The sequence below is a fragment of the Ctenopharyngodon idella genome, chromosome 5 (genome assembly GCF_019924925.1).
Source record: "Ctenopharyngodon idella isolate HZGC_01 chromosome 5, HZGC01, whole genome shotgun sequence".
NCBI classification, from domain to species: Eukaryota; Metazoa; Chordata; class Actinopteri; order Cypriniformes; family Xenocyprididae; genus Ctenopharyngodon; species Ctenopharyngodon idella.
In genome coordinates, this window is record NC_067224.1 from 5,690,250 (window position 1) to 5,713,046 (window position 22,797).

Below are 22,797 nucleotides of genomic sequence, written 5' to 3' on the forward strand. Positions count from 1 at the left end.
GCTTCCATACTGTCCCTGCTCTCCATTTAGTGTATGGAAAAAAACAGCTTTCTGCCAAATATCTCCTTTTGTTTTCCCCACAAGAAAGAAAATCAAATGGGTTTGGTACAACATGAGCGAATGATGACAATTTTTTAATTTTGGGGCGAACTATGCAAACAGAATCATAGAAAGGAAAAAAAAAACATTCACTCACACACCCACACGAGTTGTTCAGGTAGAAATAAAAGATGTGAAATTAATAAATTTTTCCTAAGTGTTTACTCAGTGTGGTCAATTTAGTGAAACAGCGAGTACCAGTACTCTAATCTACACCCTCATTAAACCAAATGCTTCATCAGCCCTACACATGCCAGGTCAAAAACACACACAAAGCCCATCCCAGATAAGAGATGTATAAAGTAGCTCTGTCTCATATGGGCTTTTTTAAATCAGATGTTTGTTAGAGCAGGCAGCAGGGGTTGGCATGTATTTGTTAGATAATGGCACAAGACTCGGTACTTATAGACCTTGCTGTACAATTGTTAAAACAAGAACATGGAGGGTGCATATCAGAAACAGGCAATTGATCTAACTCTGATGTAATCTATATAAGCATGTGAGGCAGGACACACTGACATCATGCATTATTAATATGTGCACATACAGATTTGGGTAGTAACTGTAACTTAGATGTTGCTGTTGAACCAGTCTTTTAGCATTTACCTTATATTTGAAATCAAAACAATTTCAATAGATAATATATCATTCAACAAAATGTATTCATACACAGATAACCATAGTTAAATTGCAGTTTTGGAGGTAGGGGAAATTCTGGTGCAAACAACATACAAAAAAATAGGCTGAACGATTAACTAAATAATATATAAAATGAACACATATAAACATACAAAAAAGAATACACATACAGTAGAGGCCAAAAGTGATGTCCATCTTCACCCTTTTTTCATATATTATTAAAAATTTGTAAGATTTTAAGACTTTGTAAGCATATTGGGTAGTTGGGCTTGGAGTCAATTGTTTTATTTTTTGATAACGCAATGAAACATGCTAAATTGTGTCCACATAATTTTTGGTCAGGTTGTTGTCATACAGAGAGAGAGAGAGAGAGAGAGAGAAGAACCAACAAAATATTAATAACTGATTATGCTGTAGTCAATGTATGCTTTATCCTGTGAGCTTTTTGTTTTTCTATGCATTTTTATATACCTGTAGCTGTAGCTTGCCTTTTAATGCCAAATAATTTTGTCAGATAAATATGTTAACCAAGTTTAGTGTTTTGCTCTTCCCTCATATTTAAAATATTTTCCTCATGTTTTGTTGGTTTAATCAAACTTGTAGGATCACTAAAATATCCCCTCTGGACATCACTTTTGGCCTTTACTGTATATGGATAAATATGCAAAAACAGACAGTGTTAGAACATTTCTGACCCAATTTAACCCCTGGTTTCAATGTTATTTATCTATATACTTGATAATAATCCTAAAAATTTCAATAGATGGACATAGTTGGACATAGTTTGTTCTGACCATAGTTTGGTAACCATAGTTTCCACCAAAATACCATAGTTACTACAGTTATTTTACAGAGAAAGCATTATAAATTTATATGGGAACTTTTCTGATATTTTCTTTTGCTAATTGCTAATAAATTTGGCTAATACCAAGTTGCCTATAATAAAATGTACAGTTTGGCCCTTCCAGTATATTGATATACTACGGAGTCCCGGACATGACATGCAGGAAAAAAATAGTAGGCTAAATCGTGCGCACGATTTACTAATTCGTTCTCTTGAATTTACTAAAACGTGCGCACGATTTACTAATTCATTCCCTCGATTTACTATTTCGTTCCCTCAATTTATAAATCATGCACATGATTTATAAATCGAGGGAACGAAATTGTAAATTGTGCGCACGTTTTAGTAAATCGTGCGCACGGTTTAATTTCTTTTTCTTGCATGTCATGTGCGGGGCTCCGTAATATACTATTTAATAAATTATTCTGTTGAAAAAACTATGGTTACCATAGAAAGTTTTTTTTAAAAGGCACACTATGTAAATTTTCGCCACTAGAGGTCGCCTATTCAAAACAAAGGCGTAGCTTGATGACGCTGAGATTGAGCACGGGAAGATGTCGTCTTCACCTCACAGCTGGTGGAAAAGAACCGGGACGTGACTCGTGAGAAATCATGTTCATGGATGAGATTATTAACGTTACTGTAGTATGAAGCAGCGCAGGGCCGAGTAATGTTGGAGCTGAATGAGGCCACTGTAGCGATTGCTAATGAGAGACGAGCGTGACACACACCTCGAGAGCAGTGGGGCTTTTATTATGACACAGTCGCTGCTTCCGCTTCTTCCGGTCAAGCGTACGTGGGGTAACGCAGAGCTGTTTATTAAAAGATACATTTGAGTGTGTTGAAAATGATGTTATAACGTTACTCTGAGCGTTCGCTCGGCGGCTGCTGTGAGACACTTGTTGCACACTGCAGTAAGCTAGATCGATATTAGAATATCATATTAATAAATGCTGAATGGCTTGTGTTGATAAATGGCATGCAATTAATTTTAAAACATATTGTATGACGGAGAAAATGCTGTATTACTGTTACTAAAAATAAATCTGCATGTGATTATATTACAGTATGTTAGCCACTTTTTCTGAGTCATGGTGAAAACAGGCAGTCGCGGAAAATCAAGAAAACGAGATTCAAACAATAAGACCAAACATGTTGAGCTATATAACAATAATTAGTTTTCTGTCTATAAATGTAACCATACAGTTGTTCCCTTGTCTAATAAAAAACATAATATATTACAGTGTCTTTGGTGTTTCTACAAAATAAAACCGGAAACCGAGGGTAACACAGGTATGATGTCAGTGATAGGCGACACATAGACACGGTCCGTGTCCTGGTTAAAATTGCTTATTTCTCTGGATTTAAACATTCTTGGAAACATCTGGGATAATGTAAGTACACAAGACAACAAAATATATAACATTTTTCTAGTGGTTTTTGGATATTTTAAAAAAATCTTACATATTGTGCCTTCAAGTTGGCATGAAACAGAAGTTGCCATAGTCCTTTCCTCCCTATTGTAACATATACACAATGTAAAGCCATGTAAAGCGTCTTCTTGAACAAGAAAAGATGTAGGGTGGGACTTGATTTTGTCCATTGGGTATTGATTGAATGGTTGGATGGTTGTGGTTTGCTATTGGTCGATCTCATGTGAGAGACAGGCTGTCCCGCCCTCACATTAGTAAACACATAATCAGAGAAGAGAAGAGATGTTGCTGCAAGACGGATGGGAAGTTATTTTGATTAAAGATCAAAGGGGCGCATGAATTTTAAAATGTGCACGGTTAAATTATTTATAATAAATACTGCAATATATAACAAAATGTATTTCATGGTGACTTTAAAGGAATGACCATGATGGTCTCCTGCAGAAAAGAGAAGCAGTCTTTCTGTAAAGTTGAGTCACAGGTGGATGCTTTTCAGTGAGAAGCATTCAGAGATTTCAAACTGAGGTTTTCATTCTGACAGTTTGATGTCTCTTCATTAGACCAGCCGGGGCTTTCAAATACTATTTCCACACACAGAACTGCAGTATCAAACTTACTGGACCAAATCAACAACACAGTAAACAAAATATCTGTTAAAAAGCTATCAGCAGATCTCTTGCAAGAGCAATACACATTTACATACACAAAACAGTGTTGTTCTTAGTGCCATTGTCACATCAGCAGTGCGTATTAGGCAGGAATCACAATATTAATACAGATGCTATAACTATATCGACTTCATTTTCCTTGTGGTTCTAATGGCGAAGACATTAATGGCGAGAACGGAATGCAAATGAAGACGAGATGGTAGATTCATAGGTGACATCTGAAACCGCAGTATTTCTAGTTGTAATGATAACATTTGTAGTAATTATGACTGTTTTGTGTTGATGACAACATTACGACATCCTTTACAATAATGGCATCCCTGCACTGGAAAGGGGAAAAAATCTAATAACACAGAAGTGAACGTTGCAGACACTCGGCGGAAACATATTTCCTTCAAACTGAACTCATTCCCCTTTAAATGGTATTCATATATTCATAGAAACGTCTAGTTTCCTCAGCGCCATCTCTTGATCTTGCCATCTTTGAAGCCTTTAGATGAAATGAGCTCTTGCCCACTGTGCTGTCAAACATTACCGTGTTTCATTACAACTAATAGAGACATATTAGGGCTGCAACAGATCAGATCCAGAATTAAATGGTACCCTGGAAAATCATAAATAGGCAGTCTATGACAGGAATGTTGATGATGCTCATAAGTTAAACAAACAGTATGCATATTTCATCCGTATATAGTCCACGTATGGCTAGGAAACAGAAATGTACTTCCTGAGGTCGATACTAATTAGTGGTGCTTGCCAAGTGTGCTGTTACTTTTCAAAGTGATCAGACTTACCATTTTTCATCTAGTGGATGATAATATGGCCAAAATATCCCATACGCTGACATTAAAAGAGGGACCCATTCCTAAAGGTGGGCTCTTTTGACGGACAGAACACCCTAGCAACCACATAGCAACCACTCAGAACACCACAGCAACCGCATGGAAAAAAACATGATAACTGCCCGCGATATCCAACACATTTTCATAGCAATTCATAACTATTTTGCATTTTGGAAAATTTGTGGTAAATTCGTATGATCTCATTCGTAGGTTTTCATACAATCTGCTTTCGTCCCACATTTTCGTACTAATCAAATCACACTGAGGGTTATGTTTACGTGACCACACACATTGTCGGCTTATTAAGCATAATCGAGTTTAGAACATGCATGTAAATGCACTAAAGAGGATTAGTTTTTTATTAAAATGGCACATTTTTGTATTAATCAAATCGTACAAATTCATACAAATTTTCTGCCAATTTGCCAAAACGTAATATAGTTATGTTTTCTTGTGAGATTGGTTTGACAACATCCTAAAATTGTGGCAATAATTTTTCCACAGGCAAGCATCAGCTTCTATTAGCAGGATTTTTAATTATGCAGAGACAAGTCATGTGACCCACATTGAATGCAGTCAGATTACGGTTTGGAACCCTTAAAGGGTCAGTTCACCCAAAAATGAAAATAATATCATTTATTACTCATCCTCATCTCGTTTCACACCCATAAGACCTTCGTTCATCTTCAGAACACAAATTAAGATATTTTTGATGAAATCCGATGGCTCAGTGAGGCCTGCATAGACAGCAATGCCACCGAACTTCTAATTTGTGTTCCGAAGATGAACGAAGGTCTTACGGGTGTAGAACGACATGAGGGTGAGTAATAAATTACATTATTTTTATTTTTGGGTGAACTAACCCTTCAAGAAATAATGAGGGCACTGGATGCGTAGGTTAAAGAGTTAGTTCGCCCAAAAATGAAAATTCTTTTATCTTTTATGCATCCACATGCTGTTCCAAACCCAGTATGACTTTCTTTCTTCTGTGGAACATAAAAGAAGATATTTTGAGTGTTTTTAAGTCCAAACCAAGTGTGCCGCACAAGTCCTGAAAAGTGAAGCCAAAACTTTTCGATCGCCCCCAGGTGGCTGGATGCAGTGTAGGTCATAAACCCCACCCTCTCCATGTAATCTAATGGGACGTGAGACAAACTAAACAATCAAATTACACTTTAAAAAAATTTTGTCCGAAGATGGATTCTTGAGCCCAAGCTCAAGGGCCCTATCATACACCCAGCACAATGCGACGGCAGGCACGACACAAGTGTTTTTTCAGCCCAACAGTTATCATATTCACGTTGAGCGTCACGTTGTTTAAATAGCAAATGCACTCGTGCCCATCTGTTCAACCATGGGTCTGAAAACGAGGTGTGTTCAGGCGCATTGTTGGCGTGTTGCTATTTTGAGGCGACTGAAAACGACTGCGCCATTGACCAACAAATGCCTGGTCTAAAGTCAATGGCACATTATTTTTTTGTTATTTAAAGGGCGTGTTAGTAATATGCACCTATAGGCGGGTGCACAATGTGCAGCAGCATACAAACATGGCAAAAATTAAACATAAAGATAAAACATACATAAAGATAAAAATGCCAACATTTGTCATAATGGATAGTCATTGCATGTTTTAGAATTACCTATATGCAATAATGACGAATGAAATTGGTTAATTATTTGACTAATCGTGGCAATACACACATGTATTTAAAATGACTCGTCAGGTTGAGGGTGTCTATATTCCGCCATGAAAATAGCAATCCGCCATGGTGCAAGCGCATCTGGCTTTTAAAGGGAATGGAGATGACACTCTGATTGGTTTATTGCACGTTACGCCCAAAACACACCAATGACTCATTAAGAGACTAGGTACAACCCTTTTGGACCATGCGCCTGGCATATCGACCATTTTTTCAGTTTTTCTGACATAATGAGTTTGCGATTCATTCTGAGGGAGTATGGGCGGGGCCTTGATACCACGGCTCCACTTCATGGGCTATGATGTCAGCGCCATATTAGGACATTGGCTGCTTCACTTTTCTACAATGGATGAGAGTGAAGGTGCATCGTCCATCTTTTTTTTACAGTCTATGGTCCAAACAATGGAAGTCAAAGGTAACCAAAACTGAACATTCTTCAAAATACCTTCTTTTGTGTTCTGCAGAAGAAAGAAAGTCATACAGGTTTGCAACAACATGAGGGTGAGTAAACATATTTTTTGGGTGAACAACCCTTTAAGTAAAGACTCAAACATGAAGAGCCCATTCTCATGTATGAGAGGCAGATTCAGGTCTATCCCACTTCATGTTCCTGTCCCATTGGCATTGTATCTCCCCCTAATTTCTTTTTATTTTCTGTATACATAAAGTGCAAAGCCCCACAATAAAATTAGACAAAAAAAGAAAAAAGAGCTCATGATCCAAACAGTGGGCCTCACCTATTGAAATGTTAATATACAGCTTAACTATTTGCATTCTTACTCATTTTGTTTTAGTGGAACAGCTTTGCATTTCTTATGTGCCAATCATGCCAATGTTATTTGTACAATATTTAGCGCAAACAATTTCATGTGCACGCATGAACAATCAGCTTTGGCAAATATGGCCCTGTGTGTTGCATAGACTAATTTCATGCATTCCTCAAAGACCTTACTGTATCAACACACTGCCCAGAATTCAACTGTCCTTAATTAGTTTGACATTTCAGGTCTGGCTTTTGGCACAGCTCCTAAGAGCAATAATTAAAGATTACGCTTCTGTTCTGACACTAGAATATAAAATCCATGATTACAAAGTGTCCTACATTGTACTTCTGAAACTACATCGTACATATGCACACAATATATACAATACTCAGGGCTCCAGACTGCGCCTAAAACGGTCGCATTTGCGACTAAAAATATTAATTTGCGAGTGATATTTTTGCTGTCGCCATTGGTGACCATACAAATTCACGACTGTAAAATTTGCATGTTATTTGTGTGTTCTGTGACCAGTAGCCTATCACATCATTTGTTGTGTTGACGTAATTAAATGAGATGCTGCGTGTGAAAGTTTCAAAATATGAAGGGGTAGGGAAAATATCACATACATTCTTCATATAAATTTGTCTATATTCGTCATTCAAAAGGGGAAACCGCCTCTGCAGACTGCAGATACACAATGCATCGCGTGCTTACCGTTTTGAATTTCAATCATGCTGATCACTTTCATTATTCCACTCCGCTCATGCTCATCAGATAAATTTAAGGTCATAAAAAGTCTTCAGTACCTTAAATGGTATAACAAGAGTATTAATGATCATTTTAAAGCGTCTTATATTTTGTGGATGGAAAAACAAATCGCGATACTACCTAATGTGATTATTAACATTAATTTCATTAAATAAATGTGAGCGCTGCATGTTTTAAAGTCAAAAGATGGCGCTGTTCAGGCTCTCGCAACAGTGCTGCAGCTCACAATCAATGACTAGCGCACATTAGTCAACCGATTGCTTATGAACTAATGCTGATCAATTACGACAAAGTCTGCTTTATATTATTCATATTGTAATGTGTTGTAAACGCTTTCAACAACGTAGTTTTTTTATCTTCTTCATCTGAACTTGAATGAGCAGAAAAAGGAAAGCACATGCATTTCAAAATAAGAGTCCCGCTGTATTTTGGCCTGTTCATTAATCAAAGTCGTATGTATATCAATTTCCCCTGTTTGTTATTTGGTTACACAAACCAAATTTAATATATTTATATATTTATTTCCATTTATTTATATTTATTTTCATTTGATTCAAAGTAAACTGTTGTAGCTTCAGGAAGGAAAGACTAACAACATTATTTGACACATATTTAATATTAAGATTATAGTTAACTAAAACCATTAATAAACATTTCATTGCTTGAAATAAATGTTAATACTGAAATAAAAATTTATAAAATTTTCATCACGAGATGAAAATGCTGAAACTGTAAAGGGAAGATATATATATAAACACAACAAGATGACTAAAAGTAAGTGATTTAAAATTTTAAGTTCATTCTTGTGTGGCTCTTAAAAAAAAAAAAAAAATTGGCACCTGTTTTTTCCCCCTATTGGAGCCAATAGCTCCTTAATGATTTTTTTTTTGTCTGGAGCCCTGATACTTTACAAACTCCAGCTGCTGTTCATTTACAAGAAAAATGGCTCCTTACAGCGCAACCTCTTTCAGAAAGCAGGTTCCTAAATAGATGCTAATTATTTGCCTCTAAACGCACTGCAAACAGTAAACAGCACCGCAGAGGAAGTGCATTGTGTAGGAGAGAGGTCACGCTATGATGGAAACCAATTTCTGTGTAACTAGATGAAAAGAAAACAAAATAGAGAAAATGATTATAAGAAACTACACATTCTGTCAAATGCATCACATGATGCACATCACAAAACATTCAGTTGCATGCTAATTTCATTCTAGAGGGAAAAAATGGATGTTGTCCTCTGTGAATTCTGTAGGGCACAGAGAAAAAGTAACGTGACTCTGAACTTCCACAACTGCAGAAACTTCAGCACACAGCAAAAGATTGAAGGGTGCAACAGTTATTGCACATTTTTCAGTGGCACTGGATTTGGAAGTATTTTTCCAATTTTATCCAAAAGGAAAATAAAATTCTATGCCTTGAACCAAACCAACCAGCTCAAAGATGAATCACAACATTACAACCTTTTATTCAAAGCAAATAACAAAAGGAAAAAAAGACTTGCATTCTTTTTTTATGAATGAATGAATTAATCACTCATTCCACTATTAGAGCAGTATAAAATACAATATATTTGGTGTTTATTGTAAAATTTTCAATTGTACACTACCGTTCAAAAGTTTTTAAAAGAAGTCCCTTCTGCTCACCAAGGCTTCATTTATTTGATTAAAAATACAACAACAACAAAACCCTGTAATATTATAAAAAATATTACAATTTCAAAAAACTGTTTTCTATTTGAATATATTTTAAAATGTCATTTATTCCTGTGATCAAAGCTGAATTTTCAGCATCATTACTCCAGTCTTCAGTGTCACATGATCCTTCAGAAATCTTTCTAATATGCTGATTTGCTGCTCAAGAAATATATATATATTTTTTGTTTGTTTGTTTGTTTTTTGTTTTTTGAAAAGAAATTAAAGAAATTAATACTTTTATTCAGCAATGATGCATTAAATTGATCAAAAGTGCCAGTAAAGACATTTATAATGTTACAAAAGTGTTCCATTTCAGATAAATGCTTTCTATTAATCAAAGAATCCTTAAAAAAAATCAATATTGATAATAATAAATGTTTGAGCAGCAAATCCACATATTAGAATGATTTCTGAAGGATCATGTGACACTGAAGACTGGAGTAATGATGCTGAAAATTCAGCTTCGATCACAGGAATAAATACCATTTTCAAATATATTCAAATAGAAAACAGTTGTTTTAAATTGTAAAAATATTTCATAGTATTTCTGTTTTTGCTGTATTTGGATCAAATAAATGCAGCCTTGGTGAGAAGAAGAGGCTTCTTTTTAAAAACATAAAAAAATCTTACAGATCTAAAACTTTTGAACGGTAATGTATACAAATATGCAAGATGTTTGAGAATGCAATAATTACTATTTGATTACGTAATTAAACCAAACTTGCCAAGTGTGAACACACCTTTATAGCACCTTTAAAGTTATACAGTATGGACTAAATTTATAGTGCTTGACAGCCATCGGTCACTGCATTGCCTTTTTCATTTTATGCAAAGTACAGGTCGAAAAACCTGGAAAACTTCTCCTTACTTTTTCAAACAGCTTTTGAATGGCATGAGGCTGAGTAAATGATGACAGAAACTCATGTGGGTGAGCTATTTCTTTAAGGGGTGGAAAATGATGTGAAATAACTGGAATGGTTCATCCAACAGTCAAATTCATTTCAAAGACCCAAATGTCACCAACATCACCTTCACTTGTCAGTGAATGAGGACTACTGCAGTAACAAAAAGATATGGCTTATTATTCTGTAAGGGTTTTATATTCGCCAGTATTTGCACTTGATTTACTAGACTGAAAATCAAGGTTGAAGCTGTCTTGTTACCATGGTGAAGTATTTTCTCATATATCTGAGCAGTGTGTGTGTGTGTGTGTGTGTGTATGTGTGTGTGTGTGTGTGTGTGTGTGTGTGTGTGTGTGTGGATCAGGTCCAAAGCTAGCTTAGCTGTAGTTAAGAGTGGGCAGTGCCAATTAAGAGAGAGGTGTGTTAGAGCTCAGACTCTCACTTAATGAAATAAAGTCCTTCAGCCTTCAGGAACATTAAGCTCCAATACACATTTATTTTCTCACAATCAAGCTCTAACCCACATGCACTCACCTCAAATTATTTGTTTTATCTATTAAACTAGAACTAGAAAACATCCCTTTATAAAGGTAAAAGAATTGCAAGAATTGACCAAGTCCACTCTTGGCACAGTAGAAAAATCTATACCAATGTAGTAATTTTGCCCATGTTGGAAATCTCGATAAATCTATCAGTTTTCCCTATTGTCCTTCTTGTAAGAATTCAGACAACTATTGCATGCACTTATGTTGTACAGGCCTCTTCCTTGAAGCACAGAGCAACCTTCAGAGTAAAAAAGTGTTTGGAGTTTTAGTATTTTTATATATAGTTCAGGTTCCAATGTACAAATGGAGAAAAATACTGATGCACTATTTGAAGTTCAGATGATCACACTAGTGAAAGCCTCCGGAGAACATCTAGGAACACTTCCAAAAAGGCCGTTTGCTGGGGAACTTACAAAAAGTTTGGTTACACTTTATTTTAAGGTAAAATAGTTACATTGCACTTACTCAGATAAGTACTGAGTAATATTAATTAACTACATGTACTTACTATAAAGTTACAGTTAGGGTTAGGGATTAGTTTAGGGTTAGTTACTTGTAATCATGCAAAATTTATGGTTATTACTATAGTAACTACATGTAGTAGTATGTAACTACGTCACCTTAAATAAAGTGTTACCGAAAGTTACTTTAAGGCACGACACTACAGGAAAAACCACTGCTTTTTATTCACTGGTCAATTTTGAGATTTTGGGGTATTTTGCTTCCATAACATATCTTCTTTCAGACTAAGGTAAAGAAAACATCCGAAATACACATTTTAAATGTTTTTTTTATTACAGTTTATCTATTTGCATCTACTTTTCAATTACAACACCTATTTTTAATGCCAATTTCTGAAATGGAGTTTTCTTTCATGCACTGAGCCATGATGAAAAATGAAAAAGTATTCTAAACGTGGTTTTATCCAATGTTCAGATTTCTGAAAATGAGATGATTAATCAACTGGGAAATTATGGTGATATCTATAAGTTAAAGGTTTTACCCTATTAAAGGGTTAGTTCACCCAAAAATGAAATTTCTGTCATTAATTAGTCACCCTCATGTCGTTCCAAAGACCTTCATTCATCTTCGGCGCGCAAATTAAGATATTTTTGACGAAATCCAAGAGATTTTTTACCCCCCATAGAAAGCAACGAAATACCATATTCGAGGTCCAGACAAGTAGTAAAAACATCGTTAAAATAGTCAACATGACTACAGTGGTTCAACCTTAACATTATGAAGTTTCTCGTCACTTCATAACATTATGGTTAAACCACTGTAGCCACTTTGACTATTGTCTTTACTTCTCTGGACATTGAATGTGGTAATTACGTTGCTTTCTATTGAGGATAAAAAAACATCTTGGATTTCATAAAAAAATCTTAATTTGTGTTCTGAAGATGAACGAAGGTCTTACGGGTTTGGAACGACATGAGGGTGAGTAATTAATGACAGAAATTTCATTTTTAGGTGAACTATCCCTTTAAGGTGTCTTGCCTTAAGAACTCCAAAGAATGACAATGGTATTGAATGGTATCTTGGAACTAAAGAAAACACAGATGCTCTGTGGCTCAGATCAAGGATGATTTGATTCAAAACCCCTTTAACACATGGCAAATGATAGAAATTAGCTGTAACAGGATGCATCTCAAGTAGGCCACTGAAAATCACATTAGCAAAGTACTTCACACAGTACTAAAGTGTCCTGACCAGCATGGGTTAGTCATTACTTCACGCATGCAGAGTAACATGTATGAGCGTCTGTTCTTAGCAGCCCTCCACTGTGTTTTACCTCTCGCTCATCTCCTGTTCTGAGGGGTAATAGCCACACCAATCACTATAAGTATCTGTCCCTGGCATGTGATCTCTCTCACTTTCTCCCCCTGTAGTGTCTCATCAAAGACAGCCCATTAGTGTCGTAACAGACCTTCATAAACATCACTTCTCATGTGAGACTGTGGCACAGCTCCAAAACATTCAGCTGGAGGGCAGGAAGTGATTTTTCTATATAGGAATCGCTATCACAAACTCAAAATTCCTTGTTTTGCGTCGTTTATGGTTGTTCAAATCGATCAAATCAAAAAACCACAAGGAGCTTTTAACGTTTACGTAACTTTTATTGTTTTTTACTTTAAAAGTTGTCACCTTTAATAGCGTTTTGCTTCTGCTGATACTACAATTAATATGGATACCTGCTTACCTTTTTTGTTTTAGACTTGGTTAAATATTCACATTCTTCATGGTATCATTTGCAAGGAAGAGAAGCTATTTTATCCCATTGCATGATCATTTGGTGTTTTCACTTAAGTTTTAGAATTCCGTTCACAATGTTGATCTGGTTACTGTGAAAACAGTGTCACGCACTTAATGTTGTCTTTGTAAATATTCACTTTCCCATTTGGCCACGGAGGAGAATCAGAGGGTCACGTTCACCGTCACACTGTACTTTTTTGTATTTATTTCAACAAATGACAATCAAAATCCAACATATATTGTGATTTTCTGTTTATACCTTTCTAAATCAGCGCAGTACGGACTTTCCTCCATCTCATCCATTCTAATTTTCATTTCCTGCCCTCCATCTGAATTTCACGCATCATCAGAATCGCGTGATTGCAAACAAGCTATAAGAGAGCAAATTTTTAAATGAGTTTTGAATAGCAGAATAGTTTTTTTCTATCCTATAATATGCAGAGTTAAATATAAAAGTGTAATGATCCTGACTAGGCAAAAGAGAAGTGTTACGGAAACCTGTCTACACTGTAAAAAATTGCTGGGTTAAAAACAACTCAATTTGGGTCATTTTGGCAAACTGGGTCCAAAAAAAATGGACAAATCCAGGAAATTAAAATCACATAAAGAACTAACAACACAGACAACAGTAATTATCGAAAGGTGAACATTTATTAATAAGTGAGAACACCCAGGAATGTACAAGAAATCTAGGCAACAGTAAAAGCAATGTGTACATGTGTATGTGATTGAGAAAAAGTGCAGAAGAGAATGACAACTCAACAGTTATACAGCTTATACGGTGAAACGAAATTGCTTTTTAAAAGTTTATTAAGTTAAAGTTTTGGAACTCCCTTTGGTGATGCTAGTGAAGCAGAAATTACACACTATACCTTTAAAGGGGACTTAGGTGTCCTCAGAATGTGTCTGTGAAGTTTCAGCTCAAAATACCCCATAGATACAATGCCCCTTTTTGGGTGGAAGCAAAAACATGCTGTTTTCATGTGTGTGATGTGTGTGTGTGTGTGTGTGTGTGTGTGTGTGTGTGTGTGTGTGTATCTTTAAATGCAAATGAGCTGCTGCTTCCTTTTCCAGAAGAGGGCTGTGCCTTTACAGCTTGTGCCTCTGATACTCCAGCAACAACAAAACAGGAGAAACAGTTTTGCATTCCACTGCACTGCTTTTCCATTATTTTCTATGAAAACACACCCTACCTTTTTTTCCCATGTGGGGCCATTCACACACAATGCATTTTATGTATAGGAATTTTAAGTTTACATGAGATTGTTCTCTCTGGTTAATGAGGATATACTTTTAATAATAATGCTAATAATGGTCTGCAATTTAAACATTTCTAGAAATACCTTCTAAGATATCTTAGATATCCTATGATACTCAAGCATTTTAACACATCCTTCTCTTATTTCTGTAATGAATACTTCCTAAAAAAAGTTCTAGTCATGCAAAATCAGCAAGACTACGATATGTACAACACGAAGAAGTTAGAGATAGGCTTGCGGGCCCCGGCCTGTAAGCATTGTAGTAGTTAGCACTATGACAAAGTGCTGACATTAAACATTAAATAATTTAAACATTTTAAAAAGCAAAAGGAGGCATCTATTCAAATTAGCCTGATGGGATCCAGCACCAAATGTTTGTAATCTATCCGTGATAATTACTACATAATTAGCGGCAAAGTCCAAATGCTTTTGCAATTAAAAGTAAGGGAAGGGAGTGGAGAAGAATTGTGATCCATAATTAATTAATCCCTTTCTCCCATAAGCGATTGTGTGACTAAATAATTGTTTTGTTTTTTTGTTTTGTTTTTTCTTTTGGACTTTGATGCCCGTTTCAGACTGGAATGCAAATCAGGGAATTGGGTTTCAATGTTTTTGTTTGGCGGCACAGTAGCCTGAAATTTCCCATAACATTCCAGATTAGGGAGACTCTTCTTATTCAGTGAAAGTCAAAAGGTAATACTACACTGACCTTTTGTTGGGAAAGAAAAATCCCAGTGTTTTGTTATGCTAAGAGGATGTGCTGGAAAACTCCATCTACTTTAAATGTGAGTGAAAATATAAGGTGACACGTTTGATCCAAACAACAGAAAAGAGAGCCTCATTCTCCATACTCACTGCCAGGCCCAGATGGGATCAGTTTTGTATTTTTGCACTGATTTTAAAAGAAAAATCTGCAATTCTGGATTTAATGGTGGCATATTTATATAGATTATTTTAGTCTTAATACATATATATATATATATATATATATACACACACACACAAGTAAAAAACAAGAATTTCACCCGGTTGACCTGCCATAAATGATAAAATATGTTATAATATGCCAATATTAAAATAAGGATATTGCATTATAATTTATGGCAAGTCAAAAATTTGGCTTGGAAGACAAGTCTTAACTACAGAACATAACTTTAGTAGTGGTAAAATAGGGTTGCACTTTATATTAAGGTGTCTTTGTTACTTTGTAATTACACATTTCAGTACTGAGTAATATTAATTAACTACATGTACTTAATTTTTGGATTAGGTTTAGGATTAGTTGCATGTAATTATACATGATTTATAGTAATTGTTTTAGTACCTGCATGTACAGTAACGTGTAAAAATGACACTAAAATAAAGTGTAACCTAAAATAGTGATAAAATAATCATATGGCTGAAAGCATAATAAAATTAGCCAAAATATTTAAAAATAACAATTGAGCAATGCTCAGAGAATCGGTAAGGGTCTGTCTCGATTTTGCATTCTCCCTCTCTTCGTTCAGCAGTTTACTTTTACCCATGTTTGACCCCTCCTCTCATCCAGCATGGCTGTGTACAGATGCTTTGGGAATTGGGAGATTGGAGACAAAGAAAGAAGGGTCAAGGGTCAAGTTCAAAACACAACCCCAGCACAAAGGAAATGTCATGGCGACAAGAGATGGCAGCACTAGAGAGGCTATTGTTGTGCCTCTCAGCATGAAATAGCTCCACTTAACAGAATCGCTGCTAGAGGAAGTCTCGGCTGATTTGTTTTATGGTTGTCTGGGTCAGAATGTGATGTACAAGAGGTTAGTATTGTGTTCGCGCATTGTTAGTGTGCATTAACATCCTTGTGAGTACATTTGCAACAAACTCAAGGGCAGTGCAGAGCATGACTTCCCTGTGACTTTCCCCATCCTGTCTTCTCATACGGGTATAAACAGCCATCTGAGCACCACAGGCAAACCCTGGGCTTCCCATGGACATGGTGTTAAATGGATTTGAGTCAGCTCCAGCCGAAAGCCAACAGCCAAGCTCTGGTGCACCCATCTCTCAAATAAACTCCAGCCCAAATGCATCGCTGTTTGGGCTACTCACCAGCATACCAGCCCACCTGCCTCTAGCAGCATGAAGCCCGCCATGTGTCCTTTGAACTGACTAAAAAGAGAACATTTTTGGCCATGTAGAGGTGCCATGCGGAGCTAAATATTTTTTGCTGTGTCTCATTTAACCTTTTGCCTTTCCACTCGGCTTGTATCCACCCCCCCCCCCCCCCCCCCCTTCCACCACCACCTCCCCCTTTGGTGCTCCTTAATTAGTAATTAGCCCCTACTTAATTTAGCAGCTGCTTTTATCCAAAGTGATTTACAATACACTTATTACAGCAGCATTCTGCCTGGAGAAACCTGGTGTTAAGTGAAGGGCACAATAGTGATGATTCAATGTTCACTCCTAGTGGGGATCGAACCATTTACCTTCTTATTACTAGCCGTGAGCTTTAGACAACGTTTAAAACTAAAAACAGAAAACTTAATGTGTTGGCCGTTCATTTACATGATAACAGCATTTTGGGGGCCTGAAAACGCAAACTTTTGAAAACAGGTTTCACAGTGTACTTTTTTGAAAACGAAAACATTATCGTCTCAGTGTAAACTACAAAGACATGAATTTGTGAAAACGATGACGTCACGTGCATGCGTGTTACATGTTCAGTCTCTAGGTGCGTAATGTTTCTTTACAAAGTGAAATTGGCAACTACTGGCTTGCCATGAATAATACAGCATTTTTAATTGGTTTCGGGGATCCGTGTGAACGGGGATCGTTTTGACAACTTTGTCGTAGAGAAAGAGAGAAAGGCAACGCAACAGTGAATGAACACAAACAACACCAGACAAAGAACTCAGAGAGCAGAAGGCTATATATACACAAGATAATTATCTAAATATGAAACAGGTATGAACTAATCAAGGAAATCACCATGACAATAAATAAGCACAAACTAGAAACCATGACAACGGAAGGAAATACAGGAAATAAAGCAATACAAACTAAGCGGGCGTTCACATATCGCGTCTTTTGCGCGCGCAAATTCGTTATTTCAAATGTAGGCACACGGCAAGCGACGCGCATGCAACTTTTCAGAATGCCGCAAGCACAACGCAGGTCATGTGACAAGAACCAACCGATCAACTTCGGCCTTTCAGTAACAACATCGAAAGCTCAGCCGAACAGCTGATCATAGCTGTACAGGGTGGGTTTTTATTTCTCATCTTCATAAATATACCTAGTAGTAAAGCTAATGCAAGGGCTAAAAATCAATTAATCCTTTGCTGATACTTCCTCGTCATCGTGGAGAGCGCAGTTCATTGTTGCATAGCAATGACAGACGCCACGGGAGCGCAAGTGCTTGTGGAAAGGAGGAGAAAGTGGTACGGCCACGCTTTCCACGTGTTTTTAGCCGCAATATGTGGACGGCCCCTAAAGCTGCATTCAAAATTGAATACTTCCCTACTATATACAGTAAAACGCAAAAACAGTAGTATACAGTAGTTTTCCTAAGGATTTTTTTTTTCCTCAAACTTTTAGGCACTTTTGGGGGCCTTAACGTACTCAAAAACTGTTGAAAATTTGCACACACGTCGGAATCTTTGGCCATTAGGGCCGGGCCGTAGCTGGTACCCAGGCGTCGCCCCCTTGAACGAGGTCTGAAATCTTGGTCCATATATCAAACACAATTGCACGTATATGTATGAAACTCAGTACACATATAGACTTAAAAGTTAAGTTTAACTTCCAACAACAAATAATCAACATTTCTGCACTGACTTTCTCTGTTGCGCTCCATCATTCTGGCACACATAAGCATAGCAGCGCTTTCAGTGAAGTCTGAACTTTAACAGACACTCAGTTTAGCAGTTTTTTTGCTAAATTTATAACATTTACTGTACAACTTGAAATTTGTTGTTGATCATTTTCATGTTTCTTTATTAAGAGAAAACAGCATTTTCAAAGGGAAAACTATAAGAAAGTCTAGTGTTAATTTTGTCAGCTGTCATTTTATTTAGCCTTAGCCTTAGTCCTGTGTCAAAAGTCCTTTTTAGTTTGTATCATATTTAGTCAACCTATCCTGTTTTTTGTTTAGTAAAGTTTTAGTTGACTAATGCCTGGTTTCACAGACATGGCTTAGATTAAGCCAGAAGTAGGCCTTCAATTAGTTCAACTAGTTTTTATTTTTTTAAACTACATTTTAGTCTCATGTTCTTTCAATAATATTGCATGTTGATATACTATAGTCACAGTTAGTGTTTAATGATGTCAACATCGTCTCGTTGTCGTCTCATCAACGAACATTTTTGTCATAGTTTTCATTAACGAAATGAACACTACTTGGGCTGCATCTGAATATGCATACTTCCCTACTAAAAGGTATGTGAAAAGAGTAGTGTCTGAATTTACAGTATTCATAAAGCAAAAGGCAAAAAGTACCCGGGTGACTTAGGCCTACTATTTCTGAAATGCACATTCAGAGGACACTTTACTATCCCAAGAGGCCATGAGACAGGAGTTGTGAATGGCAGAGATTTTACTATTAAAATTGCTCAAGTATTGGTTTGTTGTTGTTCACCACAACCCGTTGGAGTCCTTGAAAAGCTTTTTTTGGCTAAAACGCTGGTGCTTTTATTATGTGTTAAAGTCACTACAGTATATACTGCCACTGTATTAATATTTACCCGACCAGATATTCATTATTCATCTGTATTTGTGCTCTGCAGATGAAAACAAGTCATACGGCTTTGGAAAAACATGAGGGAGAGTAAACCATGACAGAACTGTAATTTTGGGGAGAACTATTCCTTTAAGAAAATAAATAGGTTCAATTTTGTTTTTATGTTAATCACAATACCACACCACACTGGCAAAATGATTCAGCATATAAAGTTTCAAGGTGTGCCCAACGCTTCATTGAACTGATCAAAACACTTCTGTTCTACAATTAATTCTGCCCATCAGTTTGCTCACAGAAAGTGTTACACGGAACAATACAATGCTACAGTGAGCAAACACATCACTGTCTTTCCTGCTACTCAAAATAAAACGCTGCTGCTATTTATAGAAAAAGCACTCGCCTTAGTATTGTGTTTCAACATGAATAATCTTTACCTGTGAGGGCCTCAACCAGAACACTTCAGCCAGGTTTGTAGAGCACTCTAGCCCCAATGTATGCTGGGTACTCAGAGAACTGCTGTGGGTGTGTGTGGGATTTATTCCCACTCTACCAATGGAGCTGGACTCAAGGAAGCTGTTATGTAAGTCTCTTAAGAGAAGAAAGTCAGCGCAGCCTGCAGAAGCGGCAGGATGAATGTTCTAAAGAGCCATTCCTGGCATCTGAGCATTTGTGAGAAAATAAACATGTTTACAGTAAGTGACCAGCAAGGAATTCAGCTGAAATAACATTCTCAAACAAAGCCACAACACCTGGGTGATAGATACATGAGCCAGAAATGTGTGTTTTTATATATTAACCAGAAATGTAAAGTTTAATAAAACGTATCACAGTAATTAGGTCATCTGAATGACTCATTGTGGCTTTAATTTAGACTTATCACATCGAAGGGAGCCAAGCATAATTATTATATCTTAGCACTTTTATTTTAAGTAACATCCAAACACGATAACTGTGTTTTTTGTACTTGCTTTCTATTGCATATCAGTGGTGGCACTATAGCAGGGCTTGATTATAGAGAGCGCTTTATTAGTGCCCACCTACATTTTCAGCGCCATTGGTTTTTTTTCCCATAGGGATTTTTTTTTTTTCATAAACCTTGAACCAAACCATCCAGGTACGAGCTCAATCATAATATCACAAAATTTGATTTGAAGCAAAAAAGTATTTGAAAACCAAAGAAGACAAAAAGACAAAGGTACAAGACTAAACGGTTAGTGAGGAAAAGTGATACAATCCCATGCAACATTATGAATCACTTAAATTAATTAGAAACAAAGGAGAATTCTAAAACTATTCATTTGAAGTTGTTCATTATGTCTATAGAAACAATATATTTTAAGTGCAGATGCGTATATACATACAAATATAGAAAGTATTTTGACAGCATAGCAACACCAACTTGATTACATCATTTGCGGTGTTTCATGGTAGTGGGCCTACATTTTCAATGTAAACATTATGCGTTAAATCTTTTACCTTTACGCCTCATCTGCTTTTTCAGCTGCCCACGTCTTTTAGGGCCTGTTTACACCTGGTCAATTCATGCGTTTTCTCTGATCGAATAGCTATCTGATTTATAAAAACGATTGCATTTACACTTGGCCACATAAATGTGTCTTCGCAAAACGGATATAAATCCGATCTTCAATTCCCGCGCTATATGCAGATTTCATTGAGTTCACATCACCGAAAGCAACACATATGAGCTGCATTTTATTGATCATCAGCTAATTTCAAAATCAAAGACCGCAAAATGAGAGAGCGCGGCAGCAGCACTGGTAAGATCATTTAATCTCATTACTTTTAATGAAGATGATTGTGTTTTGAGCGCCTGCGACTTACTTTCAGTTTGATTTGCGGCAGTTTGCGCGTTGTCTTGCTGAAGAGATACTCAGCTGCTCATCTGTGGCGATGTGTGATGCAGTAGTGCTGTCATATCTGGCTATAACATGTTATTTAGCCTATAACACGCTCTCATACATTTATGTTTTAGTACTTTTTGTGAGGAGTTAAATTTACATATGTGGTTTCAACAACTAGATGCATTTAGATCTGTTCAGTTTTGACTGGAATGTGTTCCAGACCACCTCCTGAAGTGGTTTGAGCGAACGGATTTAAATCCGTCTCGAATGCATTTCGGAGGACATTTAGACCTGGTCTTTTCACAATCAGATAGCTATCTGATCAGAGAAAAAGCATGAAGTGACCAGGTGTAAACAGGCCCTTAAAGGCAGTGTCACATTAAAAGAAGTTCAACTTAAAGGGATAGTTCACCCAAAAATGAAAATTCTGTCATTAATTTCTCACCCTCATGTCGTTCCACACCCGTAAGACTTTCGTTCATCTTCGGAACACAAATGAAGATCTTTAAATGAAATCTGAGAGCTTTCTGTCCCTCCATTGACAGCTACGCAACTACCATTTTGACACTTCAAAAAGTTCATAAAAAGATTGTAAAACTAATCCATATGAATTGAGCGGTTTAGTCCAAATTTTCTGAAGAGACTCAATTGCTTTTTATGATGAACAGAATTAATTTAGGCTTTTATTCACATATGAAGACTTCAGATGCAAAAGCCTCTAAGCGCCATCTGAAATTTTCTTTTAAAATGAGAATTTTTATCAAGCTCGCATGTTTATGTTCAGTTATTTCACTTTAATGGCAATTAATAGCTCCTTTTCATTGCCATTAAAGTGAAATAACTGAACATAAACATACAAGCTTGATAAAAATGCTCATTTTAAAAGAAAATTTCAGATGGCACTTAGAGGCTTTTGCATCTGAAGTCTTCACATAAACATTGATCAGCAAATATAAACAGAAGTTCAACTGAACCTGCTTGATGCACGAGAACAAACCTCTTGCGGAAGCTCAAACGTGCTGCGTAAGGAGGAGAATGAACCTCACTGGTTTTCGAACGTCAAGCAAACATGCTTGAGCTTCTGTTTACCACAACTGCTGTGTGAATGTTTATATGTGAATAAAAGCCTAAATTAATTCTGTTCATCATAAAAAACAATTGAGTCTCTTCAGAAAATTTGGACTAAACCACTCAATTCATATGTATTAGTTATACGATCTCTATGATCTTTTTGATGCGTCAAAGTGTCAGTTGTGTAGCTGTCTATGGAGGGACAGAAATCACTCAGATTTCATCAAAAAGATCTTCATTTGTGTTCTAAAGATGAACGAAAGTCTTACAGGTTTGGAACGACATGAGGGTGAGTAATTAATGACAGAATTTTCATTTTTGGGTGAACTATCCCTTTAAAGTGACTATTCCTTTCTGAATATATTTCTACAGCAGGTATTGTTTAAATTGTACATAAATCTAGATAGATTTCCTTACTGGCTGGTGTGAGGCCTCTGAGTTCTCTTTTGTTCCCTATAAAATAAGAAAACAATCCTGAAGCAATACTGGATATACTCTCTAGCATTGTGCTAGAATGTTGTAGTTCAAAGCGTATTAAAAAACAGATGCTACAATGAGTAACAAACTAACTATCGATCGTTCAATGGGACCCAGTTAAGTAATGCCGGGCAGGGCTTGGATCTGGTGTTTTGTAATGAAGACACAAAGCCCCTGAGCAACCACCCCATTAGTCCACAATGTCAGCTCACTGGACACAAAAGCCGTGTCTGCTCAATGGACGTTAATGTCTCATGGGGGTT

The 22,797-nt window shown here is 36.5% G+C and overlaps 1 protein-coding gene across 1 annotated transcript in view; it reads right to left on the reverse strand.

Moving 5' to 3' along the window:
- Positions 1–22,797, reverse strand: part of LOC127512472 (LHFPL tetraspan subfamily member 7 protein) — a 170,943-nt gene that overhangs the window by 115,928 nt on the left and 32,218 nt on the right. The window lies entirely within an intron of this gene.